The sequence below is a fragment of the Stegostoma tigrinum genome, chromosome 19 (assembly GCF_030684315.1).
Source record: "Stegostoma tigrinum isolate sSteTig4 chromosome 19, sSteTig4.hap1, whole genome shotgun sequence".
NCBI classification, from domain to species: Eukaryota; Metazoa; Chordata; class Chondrichthyes; order Orectolobiformes; family Stegostomatidae; genus Stegostoma; species Stegostoma tigrinum.
In genome coordinates this window covers 22,231,332-22,245,077 of record NC_081372.1, presented here as the reverse complement: position 1 = coordinate 22,245,077, position 13,746 = coordinate 22,231,332, and the positions used below count along the sequence as shown (strand labels likewise).

The window sequence follows — 13,746 nt, the reverse complement described above, 5'->3', positions numbered from 1 at the left end:
TTCCTCTGGGTGCTCCGGTTTCCTCCCACAGTCCAAAGATGTGCAGGGTAAGTGGATTGGCCATGCTAAATTGCCCCATAGTGTTCAGGGAGGTGTAGATTAAGTGGGCTATAGAGGGATGGGTCTAGGGGCATGCTCTGAGGTTCGGTGTGGACTTGTTGGGCCGAAGGGCCTGTTTCCACACTGTGGGAATTCTAAGTCTATATATATCTGTTAGCAAAGTGATGCTAATGATGGCCAGCAGGCAAGATTGAATCCACAATCTACCCAGAATTGAGAGTGCAACCATTTATGAATTTTAGGATTTGAACACAGAAAATCTCAGCTGATGACTGCGTTGTATTGAATAATTGATGATGCATGCTGTCTTGTTTCTCTTTTATATGACTCAGAAGACCAGGGGTTTGGTTTACTGAATGCATCCCAAATGTAACTAAATATGTGCTTTGAGCACTGAATCCACATCATGTAACCGGTGGAAATCATCTATTGATGAATACTTGAAAGAGACAAAGAAGGCCTGGCCAACTAAATCAGAATAAGAAATGGTATCAAATCCATTGCAGGGTCTTTGACATTTAAAATCACAATGGGCTATTATTAATGCAAAATATGTTCTGCTGTAATTTGAAGACCCAGTACAAAACCATACCCTGATTAGTGGTAATGATAATATACACCTAACACTGTGACTACAAGTAGCCTTCCTTTCGATGAGACCTCAAGTAATTTGGAGCTTTCTGCCTCGGCCATTTTACATTACTGATTGAATCCCTTTGCCCAATGCCCTGATAGTAATGAATTACAGATGTGATCCGTATAACTGCAGTGTGCATCTGTACCAAGCCTAAACTGCACAGTGTTTAACTGAAAAAATATTTTCTTCCAATCAATATATGAAATTCTGACCTGCCAAATGGATAATAACAATCACCATCAGATGCTTTTTAGTTGGGTGCATTGTTTTGCCAAACATTGTTCTGCCCGTGTTTCATCTTTTTAGATGAAAATTTGATAATTGTTATTTTAAATGATTTGGCATCAAAGTGTATCAGAGATAATGGGAACTGCAGATGCTGGAGAATCCAAGATAACAAAGTGTAGAGCTGGATGATCACAGCAGGCCAAGCAGCATCTCAGGAGGATAAAAGCTGACGTTGTGGGCCTAGACCCTTCACCAAAAAAGGGTCTAGGTCCGAAATGTCAGCTTTTGTGCTCCTAAGATGCTACTTGGCCTGCTGTGTTCATCCAGCTCCACACTTTGTTATCTGGCATCAAAATGTACTTCATTTTAAACTGTACATAAACATAAATTGCAACTACCCAATATAATACTTTACTTTTTATTAGCCACTGTTGTGCAGATAAGACATGTGCATTTTAAACTCTATAAGTCATCCTTCAAATGCAGGAATGTTATGTACAAGCATTTTTCGTATGACATTTTTCATGGATTCAAGTTTACATTCCATATCAGAATTGGGAAAAGTAGCTATTCCCATAAAATATATCGCTGTAGAGGACAGCATGTATCAACTTGTTACTCAAAGACAAGGTCTTGGCATATTAATATACTGAAATCTGTTCTTTCACCACTCTAGGCTTTAAAATATTGTAAGATTACATATTTCCAAATTGTTTCATATATGAAGGCTGCACTTGTATTACTGTCAAATTTAATCAAACATGATCTTATTCCACAGTAGGGGAGTCCAAAACCAGAGGGCATTGGTTTAATGTGAGAGAGAAAAGATATGAGAAGGGACGTAAAAGGCAACTTTTTCACGCAGAGGGTGGTGCATGTATGGAATGAGCTGCCAGATGAAGTGGTGGAGGTTGATACAATTACAACATTTAAAAGGTATCTGGATGGGTACATGAAGAGGAAGCATTTATAGGGATATGGGCCAAATGCTGGTAAATGGGACTAGATTAATTTAGGATGTCTGGTCAGCATGGACAAATTGGACTGAAGGGTCTGTTTCCATGCTGTACAACTCAATGACTGTATGATGCCATTTTGCATTAAGTATGTGGGTACATTTCAGATATGTCATTCTTTTGGCTGGTAGGCATTGCCACCATATTTATTCATAATTTAAAAAATGAATGTACACAGTAACATTTGAAAGCAGTGCACAAGGGAAATGGTCACCAAATATATTTAAGAATTATTGGCCATTTCATAGTTTGACCCTTTTAAACTTTTTGTCTTGTTCTCCAACTCAGAGATAGTTTGACCTGTAAGTTGGTGCAAGTATGACCTGGTATCTCTGTGGCAATTACAATGCAGCCTATGCTGCAGAGAGCAGTGAGCTAGAGTTAGATCCATTACTGAGGTCCAGAGAGAAAGAAAGATTGGGTTAGATGAGAAAGAAGGATTGAAAGTGAGAAAAAAATAATAAAAGTAAAAAATTGAAATTTTAATAACTTTGATTTGACTGCATGTAGAAATTCAACTCAACTGTGTAAATTGCTCCCAGAATCACAGTTATGTTACAGTGCAAAGGAAGCCATTCGGCCCATCATTTCTGCACTGATTCCATTATCTAGTACCAATCTCCTGCCTTTTAAGATCATAAAACGAAAGAACAGAATTAGGTCATTCAGCCCATTAAGCCACTTGATTAAGGCTGATACGTTTCTTTTACTCCCCTTCTCTGCCTATGCCCTATAACACTTGATCCCCTTACCAATCAGGAACCTATCTAACTCTGTCTTAAATACACTCAATGACTTGCCATCCACAGCTGTCTGAGGCAGTGAGTTCCACAGAGTCACTGCCCTCTGGCTGAAGAAATTCCACCTCAACACTCCCTGTCCCTCCATCTACCTCTGTTTCATCTGTAAAATTAGCGACAATGCCCTCAGTTCTTCATCTGGATTGTTAACGTATGACGTGAGTAGTTGTGATCCCAACATGCACCCGAACCCATGCACACCATTTCTATTCAAATAATCATTCATACTCTCTTGAATGCCTCATTTCACAAAAGCTTCCTTTCTGGGCTAAAGGGATTGATTGGTGTTGCAGGTACTTGTGCTTTATATATATATGAGCCCAATTTTTTGTGGCAAGTTGAATTCCAATTTAAGGTGAAAACTTAGAAAGTGTTTCAAGACAAATGAGCTGGTGTGATAATTCTCAATAAGTACGATAATTCGCAAGGTGCCTCTTTTTCATCCCAAGTGTGGGAAAACATACATATTGACAATGTCATTTTTCATTATTGTTTTATTAGCAAATTCTGGGTGATTGTTTCTGGGGTCGGGGAAGAATTAGCAATAAACATTTTTAAAAAAGCTGAGATGAAATTCTTCCATAGCATGACTTTTAAAAGTTCTGGATCTTAAGTAATATTGTATAAGAAATTGACAGATAATACTGTAACAAGACTATCACTGAATTTGAAACTGACAAAAGGCTGTTTGATTATTGTGACGCAACATCATGAATTGTACAAGACCATGAAATTTGCATTTTAAAGTGCTACACTGGCAGCACTGATGATTTCCCCTTTGAACAGCTCTTAATTCCTCATTTACTCAAGCAAGTCTGTCTGGGACAGCTGACTTTTCTGGGGAGCCTTTCTGTGCACTCTCTCATGCCCTCTATCTTTCATCCTTCTTGTTCTTCATCTGTCACCCCTCAAACTCACATTTTTGATCTTTTACATTCGTCCATGTTCTCTCTCATAGGCTCATTTCCATCCATCCTCCTTACTCATGCTCTTGCTGAGTCTGACTTATTTTTTCATACTCTATATTGCACTGTCCAATGCACATGCTGTCTTGAAAGTGCTACTTTTTGTACTGGCCTAATGCACTCCTTTCCTCTCCTTCACACCCTTCCTCTCACAGCTCTAATTGCAACCCTCTCACTCATTCATTGACGCTTCCATGTTTGCTATCCATCTCTTCCTCTCACTGTCTCTCTTTCTATCAGGCTTGCCCTTTTGCACGATGTCTGCTCAGTCTGTAAAAAAAATGTGGAAAAGTCCCTGAAGTGCACACGACTAATACAAGCATCAGTCGTATCTCCTCAGCTTCAGGTGTTGTCAATCTTAAATTTGTTGTTGTGATGTTATCATCCCACAAAGGAGGATCTAGTGTGTTGTATGACAAATTGCTAATCTTCTTCCACCAGTTTTCTACTAAGTTGTAGAAGTTAAAAACTGCACCATTATGTTAAACACTTAAGATTGAATCTAAAAACGCCTGCTATTACCAGCCATTTGGTGCTTATTTTGGTGGCAGTCTACCTGTAGTGGATTCTGTTGCATTAAACTCAAGACTTATTTAAATTGGTTGTAATTGCTTTAGATTCAAAATAAACGCTGATATTATCTGTAATACATATTTAACCTTGGTTTAAAAAATATATAATTTCAGATAAATATGGATACAGTGTCAACTATTTTGGAATAAAGATTTCAACAACAGGTGCTTGAAAAAAGCATACAATTAAAAGATCTCTACAATTATAAATATATTATTCTCAGGGATCCAATTAAATTCTAAGGAAGTCTATGGTACAATTCATAACGGTTCTAGTTTTTAACCATACCAAGCAGTATCTATTTGCATTGCCATTGAGCCAAGCATGAAACACAGTTGTGCCTCTATTTAGATGATGAGGAAATTGTGCACGTTGATATGGGAACTGCTGCTGCTAATGATTTTTTTATTGTAGCATTAGCTAAAATTGAATTACAGAGGTGCAAACCCACGATGTGAAAGGCTGTGTTGTTGCAGATGTCGCATCTGCTCCAGCTCAAATGTTCTCCTGATTGCCAACAAGGTGATGTTTGAGACAAATAATTAGAGGCGGCTGTTCCAGAAACTGAATGCGTGCAAAGACTCCACAATCCAAACTCCTTTAAAAATAAAGTAAGAAATGGATAAATGGAAATTTATTCAAAATATTGCTGTCTTGATCCTCATTATCATTTTATGTGTTTATTTTTATGCTTGATTGCATCTGGCAAAATAATAATTTGACTGTATTAGGAGTCGACCAATCACGATAAATGTCACAGCTGAAGCTGTATAATCTTCTGTAACCTGGAAGAACAAAACAGGAAAACATTGATGAAGCTGGGGCTGAGATTTGCTATTAACGATAGGGCCAACCTTTCACATATGTTTCAAATCTCAAGGTAAATCCCTGTTTATTGCAATACCTACATCTGTGATTCTGATGCATGTTTAGTGATTAGTTGAGCTAATTAATTACTATGGATGTGTTAACTTCCTTTTGAGAAGGATATAATATTTCCAGCATGATTCTCAATCTTAAATCTATTAGATGGATTTAAGACCATATTGATTTATTCTTTTCTGATGCATTTAAAAAAAAACGCCTTTTGTGGCATTACTCTCAGAACATCATTCTAGTGTTTAACTGCTAATCGACCTGTGTTTGATCTTTGCTGCTCCTTAAACCATTGCTTACGTATTCTCAGAAGTGAACCATATATACAAAAGCAATAGGTATCATTGGTCATAAAATATTGAGGTTAATTAGCAAAAAATTGGAACTGATTTGACAACTGTTATTTCTTTTGCTCCAGACTGGAATGATTTTCCTATTGACTTTTTAACATCTGTTACAAAATGTGTGAACCCTTGAGGGCCTTAAGGATCTCACCAAAGCACCAAAGAAACTATTTCTATGTGATTGTCAGCAGGTGTTTTCATGCCCTCTGCTTCATCATTCATAGAGATATTATTTTAACAGGTGCATTGATAATCACTTAGAATGGGAATTTTAGGTTGTTGACTTGCTTGGTGAGCTGGCTTGTTTTTGTTCCGACATTTCGTCACCATGCTACGTGACATCATCAGTAGAGCTTCCGATAAAGCAATGTTATTCTACTCCGCTTGAAATATATACAGCCCAGTCCGTTATGGTGAGTAGTGTCATTTATGGTTTTGATCTGTGTGGGTTTGTACATGGGATCCAAGTCTATACAATTGTTGGTTGAAATATGGGTGGAGAACCATACCTCTGGGAATTCTCATGTGTGTCTATGTTTGGCTTGGGCTACTATGGTTACTGTGTCCCAATTAAATTGATGGCCTTCATTGTCTGAATGTACTGGTATTAAGGAGAGTTTGTCATGCTGTTTTGCTGCTAGCCAATGCTCATGAATTCAGATGGTTAGTTTCCTTCCTGTCTGTCCAATGTAATGTTTGTGGCAGGCATTGCATGGTATTTTGTAAACCACGTTTGTTCTGCCTGTTGTGGGAATGGGTTCTTTCAAATTGTAAGTGCTTGTTGTAGAGCAGCTGTGGGTTTGTGGGGCACCATGATTCTTAGTGGTCTTAGCAGTCTTGTTATCAGTCCGATATATTCTTGATGTAGGGCAGTGTGGCCGGTATGTTAGGGTGTGCTGTGTCCTCCTGACAACAACAGGAGGATATAGTATAACCCAACACACTGGCCACACTGCCCGATATCAAGAATATATCGGAACTGATAGCAAGATTCCTACAACCACTAGGAATTATAGTGGCCTATGAGCCCACAGTCACTCTACAACACACACTTACAATTTGAAAGACCCCATACCCACAACAGGCAGAATGAACGTGCTTTACAAAATACCATGCAATGACTGCCACAAACATCATATGGGACAGACAGGGAGGAAACTAACCATCAGAATTCATGAGCATTGGCTAGCAGCAAAACAGCATGACAAACTCTCCTTAATATTGATACATTCGGACAATGAAAGCCATCAATTTAATTGGGACAAGGTAACCATAGTAGCCCCAGCCATACATAGAGACACATAGGAATTCCTAGAGGAATGGTTCTCCATCCATACTTCAATAAACAATCATATAGAATTTGACCCCATATACAAACCCACACAGATCAAAACCGGAAATGACAGTATTCATCATCATGGACCGGACAGGAGTAGAATAACATCACTTCATTGGAGGCTCCACTGGTGATGTCACCTAGCATGGTGACGAAACGTCTGAACAAAAACAAGCCAGCTCGGTGAGCAAGTCAACAACCTCACCCACAACCCGAGCTACAGATCTTTGCCAAACTTTCAGATGGGAATTTTAGCTCAAGTCCACAAAGACTAATTACATTGTCACCACTGTGACCATGGTTGTGAACAATTAAAGCCTTCGTAGCCATTAACATTTAGAATAAAGCAACATGACGCATTTTTGTTCCCAATTAATCAAAAGATCTGCTTCTATGATCAGGTGGAAACTTTGTAGTGCAATTTGATTCTATGAAGTGAATTTGGCTGATTGTTTTGGAATATAATTTAGACAGGTCAACATATAAAACAATTGACTTACCTTGAAAGTCATTTGAAGCAAATGTAACTTACATATATGCAGCACTGTTGAAAGTCAATGTCATGCATCAAAGTGCTTTATAATGAAAGAAAATTCCTGAGTAAGAGGGGAAAACTGAAAGGTGCAAGGGGGACATTCTGGTCAAATAAATTTTGAGAATTTTTTTTGCCAACAGAAAAAAAGAGAAATCTAAAATGGGAGGTTCAAAGAGTAGTGTCAACTGATGATAGGAGTAAGAACCTCTGAATAACTCGATGTCAGAGTAAGCACAGAAAGGTGTCAAAGTGAGTAGGAATGAAAAGTGATTCAGTGCCACAGCATGTAAGGAATGACAAATAATTGTCAGAGGAAAGCAAATTGTACATGGGAATGTATAACTCAAACTATTCATTCTTCTCAAACTATTCATTCTTAAAACTTGCCTTCAAGTTCAGTTGAAAGCTCCACTTATTTATTTCCCACAAACAATGGATTATTTTGAATCATTTCACATTCTGTACAGTCATTCAATAATTTGTTAACAGACTAAAATTAAGCAAATAGAGTGGGAGGAGGATCATGTGGAGCATAAGCACAGGCGTGGATCAGTTAGGTCAATGACTGGTTTCTGCGTTATAAATCCGATGCAGTACATTTTTCTGTTCTATTAAGATGTGTCAACATGAAATGTATCTGGGGCTCATGCATTGTGTATAGTGCCCACTGCAATATTTGTCTTAAAAATATTTGTCAACAGCATATAAACTAATCTCTCAGTCTGTTATCCCATGTTTTTCGCAAATTTTATTTGCTGGCTTCAGTGCATTATCACCAAATAATTGAAATGCATTTCAAATCAGAGTAAGAACAAAATATGAAGAAAAAAACAGAAGAAATGTGCAGTGAAAAGGGAAGGTCCTAATTCTTCTTTGTGTGTAACTTTTATAATTAAGCTATCAGGCTTTCTGCTATAAAATGCTTAGGCATTTATTCTTTAGGAATAAACACTACATGGTATCATCAGTCATTTAGGCTACATCCCTAAACAGTTTCACCTTTGCTAATGTCACATATCTCCTTCAAAAATGACTGCATCTACAATCAAGTTGGTTCAATAAAAATCTGTTCTATTATAGATGTCAGCTCTTCTCCAATGACACATTTCCTGTGTCATCTGGGAGCTCGCACAGGGCAGTGATGTTCAATTACTAAGGTAGAGTTAACCTTTAAGGCCTTTGCTGTGGTGCTGACCTTGTGAATATGGTCTAAATAACACCAACCTGGGTCAGCTAAAGGCTAATTGTTGAGGGATGTTCCTGTAGATTGACAGGTACTTAGAAATACAAAGTCTCTGCCCTTGAGAAGAAGCCTGGGGATGAATGGAATTAAAACCAAAAGGAAACAATTGTTAAAAAGACAGGTTTGAGTTTATAAACAAAGTCAGGAAATCTGTAATCCCAAATCCTGGCTTGTGATGGAGTGATTGGTCCCAATGTAATACAAAAATTCATTGGTCTTTAGAATTGTACATGGTTAGTCAATAGTCAGGTGCCACGTTCGAGTCAGAGAATATTTGGACAAAGCAGAATAAAGAAATAAAAGGAAGAGGGGCCATAGATAGAAGAGGAAAGGGGAGGGATGGACCGGCAAGGCACAAAGGGAAGAACTGGGATAGAAAGAGGGGGAAAAAGACGTGTGAAGCATTTACAAGGGATATTTGTGGGAGATGTTGGAAGGAGCTTCACAGCATTGGTTGGACCTGTGTGATAATTTGGAAAAGGAGTTTGGAATGGTGGTTCTTGGCAAAAAAATTTGAAGAGACTTTCTATTTCATTACTTTTGAAATTTATTTTTATACAGGATGCCACTGTCACTGGCATGATCAGCATTTGTTTCCTGCCTGTATATCCTCTGTTGGGACATTGAAGAGGGCAATTAAGAGTTAACCATTTTGCTGTCTGATTTCAACGTAGGCCAGACTGAGCATGGACAGTGAATTTCTTTTCCTGGAGGACATTATTGAACCAGATGGGTTTTTTTTTGACAATCGATGATGGCTTTCTGGTTAACATTACTGATACTAGCTTTCAATTCCAGAATCTATTAATTGAATTTAAATTTCATCAGCTATTGTAATTGGATTTAGACCCATGTCCCGATTCACCAATGTTACTAACCCTCTGATATTACCACTCTGCCACCATCTCCAATTTAATAAATAAACTGTTCTCCTGATTGATGGTTAGAGGCCTAATATTTCATATAGTGCAGAGAAATTGCTTTCTCATTTTTCTGGAGATGCTGAGTGTCCTTAATACTTCAGAGTCCCTGAGTGTTTTTACAGTATATAGATGCTGGCCTGGAAAGTTCAGAGGCAACAACAGTCCAATGAGAACCAAAAGTGAACTGATCTGCTGCAGTGGGTAGTGGGACCCATAACTGCACTTCCAGGTACTATGTAGCTGCTGTTAGAGCAGTCATTCGAATACCTAATAAGGATGGCAGTCTGCCCATATAAGTGTTGAATAATTTGAAAGTCTTTGCAGGTTGAATGTAAGAAGAAGCAGAAATGTTGTGCTGAATGAAAGTTCAAAGGCTAGATTTGGAAGGATTTTGAAAACACAACTGTTCGTAAATTATGGAGTGATAATGGGAACTGCAGATGCTGGAGAATCCAGGATAATGAAATGTGAGGCTGGATGAACACAGCAGGCCCAGCAGCAGCTCCTGAGATGCTGCTGGGCCTGCTGTGTTCATCCAGCCTCACATTTCATCATGTTCGTAAATTATGTCAGTGTTTTTGCAGGGGCAGGCAAAAAACAAAGTAAGCTTTAGGAAGAGCCATGTCGTTGGAGATTTGATAATCAGGAAGTAAACAGAGATGACCTTATCTGTAATTGATGCTGTACAGTAGTGGCATGTGAGATGGCAAGATTAAGGAAGTGGTCATGGATGTGGGTGAACACCTTGACATGAGAGAAAAGTTAGAATGATAAGAGGTCAGTGAATTCAGCGGAGACAGAACCTGATGAGTTGAGAAGGAGGTGGAGACTGCTGGAGATCAGAAGGTATCAGTGCAGAGCCTGTGGGAGCAGTGAAGATATCACATTGATAATATTTTTGTCATCCTTGGGTTGGCTGTAGAAAATGATGGTTTTAGCCAAAAGGTGCAAGACGGGAGATGCACAGTGAGATGCTCAAAAGTATCAGGCCAAACTGTAACTTAGTGATAAGAGCCACAACCCATTATCACACGTATAGACGGTGCATGCAGTAGAACCAAACAGGGAGTCTTTCTTTAGGGGGAAAGTTTCCATCAATGTTTTGACACAGTGCAGTGAAGAAAGTTGGAGTTTTAGAGGTTTGCATCTTATCTTATGTGGGGTTTTCTGCCTAAGAACAGACTGAAACTGGACAGACAGTGGCCATCACCAACAGCAAAGGACAGAAGTCCCTCGATTACGGCATTGGTGGAGGGAAGAACTAATTGATTGATCAAAGCCATTTCACAGTGTTTAAAAGGCAGCAACAACTCAGAGGCAGAGGCTGAATTGTGGGGTGTAGACAGTGCAATCCAACATAGGAGCATGGTATTGATGTCCAGAAAACTTATCTGCAGCCTGCCTGGTGTGAACTGTGTTGCTCCCAGCTCTTACTGGCATGGACATTGCAGGGATCTGATCCCGCCTGTGTCAAAACAACAGGATGCAGATTAATCACACATCACATTGTTGATGTTTCCCGCAACACATCCCTCACACCCCGCCCCCGCCTCAACCACCCAAAGAGGATCCCCCTCGTTCTCACACACCACCCCACCAACCTCCGGATACAACGCATCATCCTCCGACACTTCCACCATCTACAATCCGACCCCACCACCCAAGACATTTTTCCATCCCCATCCTTGTCTGCTTTCCGGAGAGACCACTCTCTCTGTGACTTCCTTGTTCGCTCCACACTGCCCTCCAACCCCACCACACCCGGCACCTTCCCCTGCAACCGCAGGAAATGCTACACTTGCCCCCACACCTCCTCCCTCACGCCTATCCCAGGCCCCAAGATGACTTTCCATATTAAGCAAAGGTTCACCTGCACATCTGCCAATGTGGTATACTGCATCCACTGTACCCGGTGTGGCTTCCTCTACATTGGGGAAACCAAGCGGAGGCTTGGGGACCGCTTTGCAGAATACCTCCGCTCGGTTCGCAATAAACAACTGCACCTCCCAGTCGCAAACCATTGCCACTCCCCCTCCCATCCTTTAGATGACATGTCCATGATGGGCCTCCTGCAGTGCCACAATGATGCCACCCGAAGGTTGCAGGAACAGCAACTCATTTCCGCTTGGGAACCCTGCAGCCCAATGGTATCAATGTGGACTTTACCAGCTTCAAAATCTCCCCTTCCCCCACCGCATCCCAAAACCAGTCCAGTTCGTCCCCTCCCCCCACTGCACCACACAACCAGCCCAGCTCTTCCCCTCCCCACACTGCATCCCAAAACCAGTCCAACCTGTCTCTGCCTCCCTAATCTGTTCTTCCTCTCACCCATCCCTTCCTCCCACCCCAAGCTTCACTTTCATCTCCTACCTACTAACCTCATCCTACCTCCTTGACCTGTCCTTCTTCCCTAGACTGACCTATCCCCTCCCTACCTCCCCACCTACACTCTCCTCTCCACCTATCTTCTTTTCTCTCCATCTTCGGTCCGCCTCTCCCTCTCTCCCTATTTATTGCAGAACCCTCACCCCATCCCCCTCTCTGATGAAGGGTCTAGGCCCGAAACGTCAGCTTTTGTGCTCCTGAGATGCTGCTGGGCCTGCTGTGTTCATCCAGCTTCACACTTCATTATCTCACATTGTTGATGCCTGTTCTGGGTATAATGGAGTCCTGTGGCCAAGATGTCATATATGCACAATATATTATTCAGCTGGGAAGTTGCAGACATTACTCTTTAAGGCCATGAAGTCAACATATTGAGACATAGTGAGTTAATTCTGAAGTTTAAGTATTGCTGAAGGCAACCACAGACCCTGGCTGTATTTCTTTTATTTTGAAGTGTGACTGGTAACATCAATTAAGGCAGTTAATCTGGGATAAGCCAACATTTTGACTCAGGTACTTACTGTTCCTTTGAGAATTTGACTTTTTTGCCAAATGATTCTTTTCTCACTATCTGGTTACTTTTTGTTTAAACAAAAACTGTGTTTTACTTCTGTTTCACTGATTCATTGATACTGCACTTCAGCATAAGTTACAGCTTGTTGACCTATGCCAGATTTTCGTCAGATCAACAAGCAGTAGCATAAATAATAAAAAAAATTTATGGTCAAGTATCAGAACCTATGTATTCACCCATTCCCTCCATCCCCCTCCACCCTCCAATTAACATTATATTTGCATTTTTAGTGCTTTGCACACACAAGAACATTTGAGTGCTATCACAAGAAACATTTTATATGTTATAATTGAGATTCTCGCCATGGCTGCTTTGGAATGCACATGACTAGACAGAGCTTGTTACATTGTATGAGTGCCAAAACAGTATTCAAGATCTTGGCGTCCATCAGAGTGCTGTTTACCCATAACAGTGCATACATTATGGCTACTATTGCAGGCAAAAAATATTACTTCAAGAATGGGGAAGACCGTGTGCAAAAATCTGATTGTACTACTGAGAATGTTATTTTAATTGTGACAACTTAAACATCATCTGAGCTAGGAAAATGAAGGGATACATTTTCTTTTTGTCATCTGAGCGTTGAATTAGTGTGACAAGTCTGCTGTATGTTATTGAAACCACTTGGTTTTAATTCCTATTGATTTCATTAAAAAGTCAGGTGACTAATTTGCACTTGGGCTGCCGTGAGTCAGCAGACTCACCAACCATTGCTCCACAATATGTCACAATAAGGTATTTTTTTAAAAGGTACTGCCTTAATAAAAGACCAAACAAGCTACACTGCGACATGTCACACACAAAAAAAGAATGTAACAAATGCATTATCCTAGTATCAAGATGAAATGCATTTACACAATTAGAGCTGAATCATTTTAAATAGGAACCTTGGAATCAGATATAAAATGTTAACATAGAGAAAGCCAATTGAAATACACTGTTGAATTCACTAGTCTTCCGGTATAGAGATCTGATGGTGAGAGAATGTTGCAGAACTGTGTATTTCACATTGCAGGACTACATGATGATGCAGCAAAGCTTGGAGCAGCAAAGATCAATGGAGAAGGGTCACTGTTTAAGGCACTTGCACCATTCTGTATGAGGGTCTGGAACCATGTGGAAAGAAGCCTTTGGTCTGTACATAGCAATGAATGTTTGACAAACAATGCAATTACACACAGCGTTATAGATATAACAGTGCTGTACATACGTAATGGCAAGTGTACTGAGTCATCTTATGTACTGAATTGG

At 39.9% G+C, this 13,746-nt stretch overlaps 1 protein-coding gene across 8 annotated transcripts in view; it reads left to right on the top strand.

The window, feature by feature from the left end:
• The window catches only part of LOC125461244 (disks large-associated protein 4-like), a 579,923-nt gene that overhangs the window by 35,482 nt on the left and 530,695 nt on the right, over positions 1-13,746 (top strand). The window lies entirely within an intron of this gene.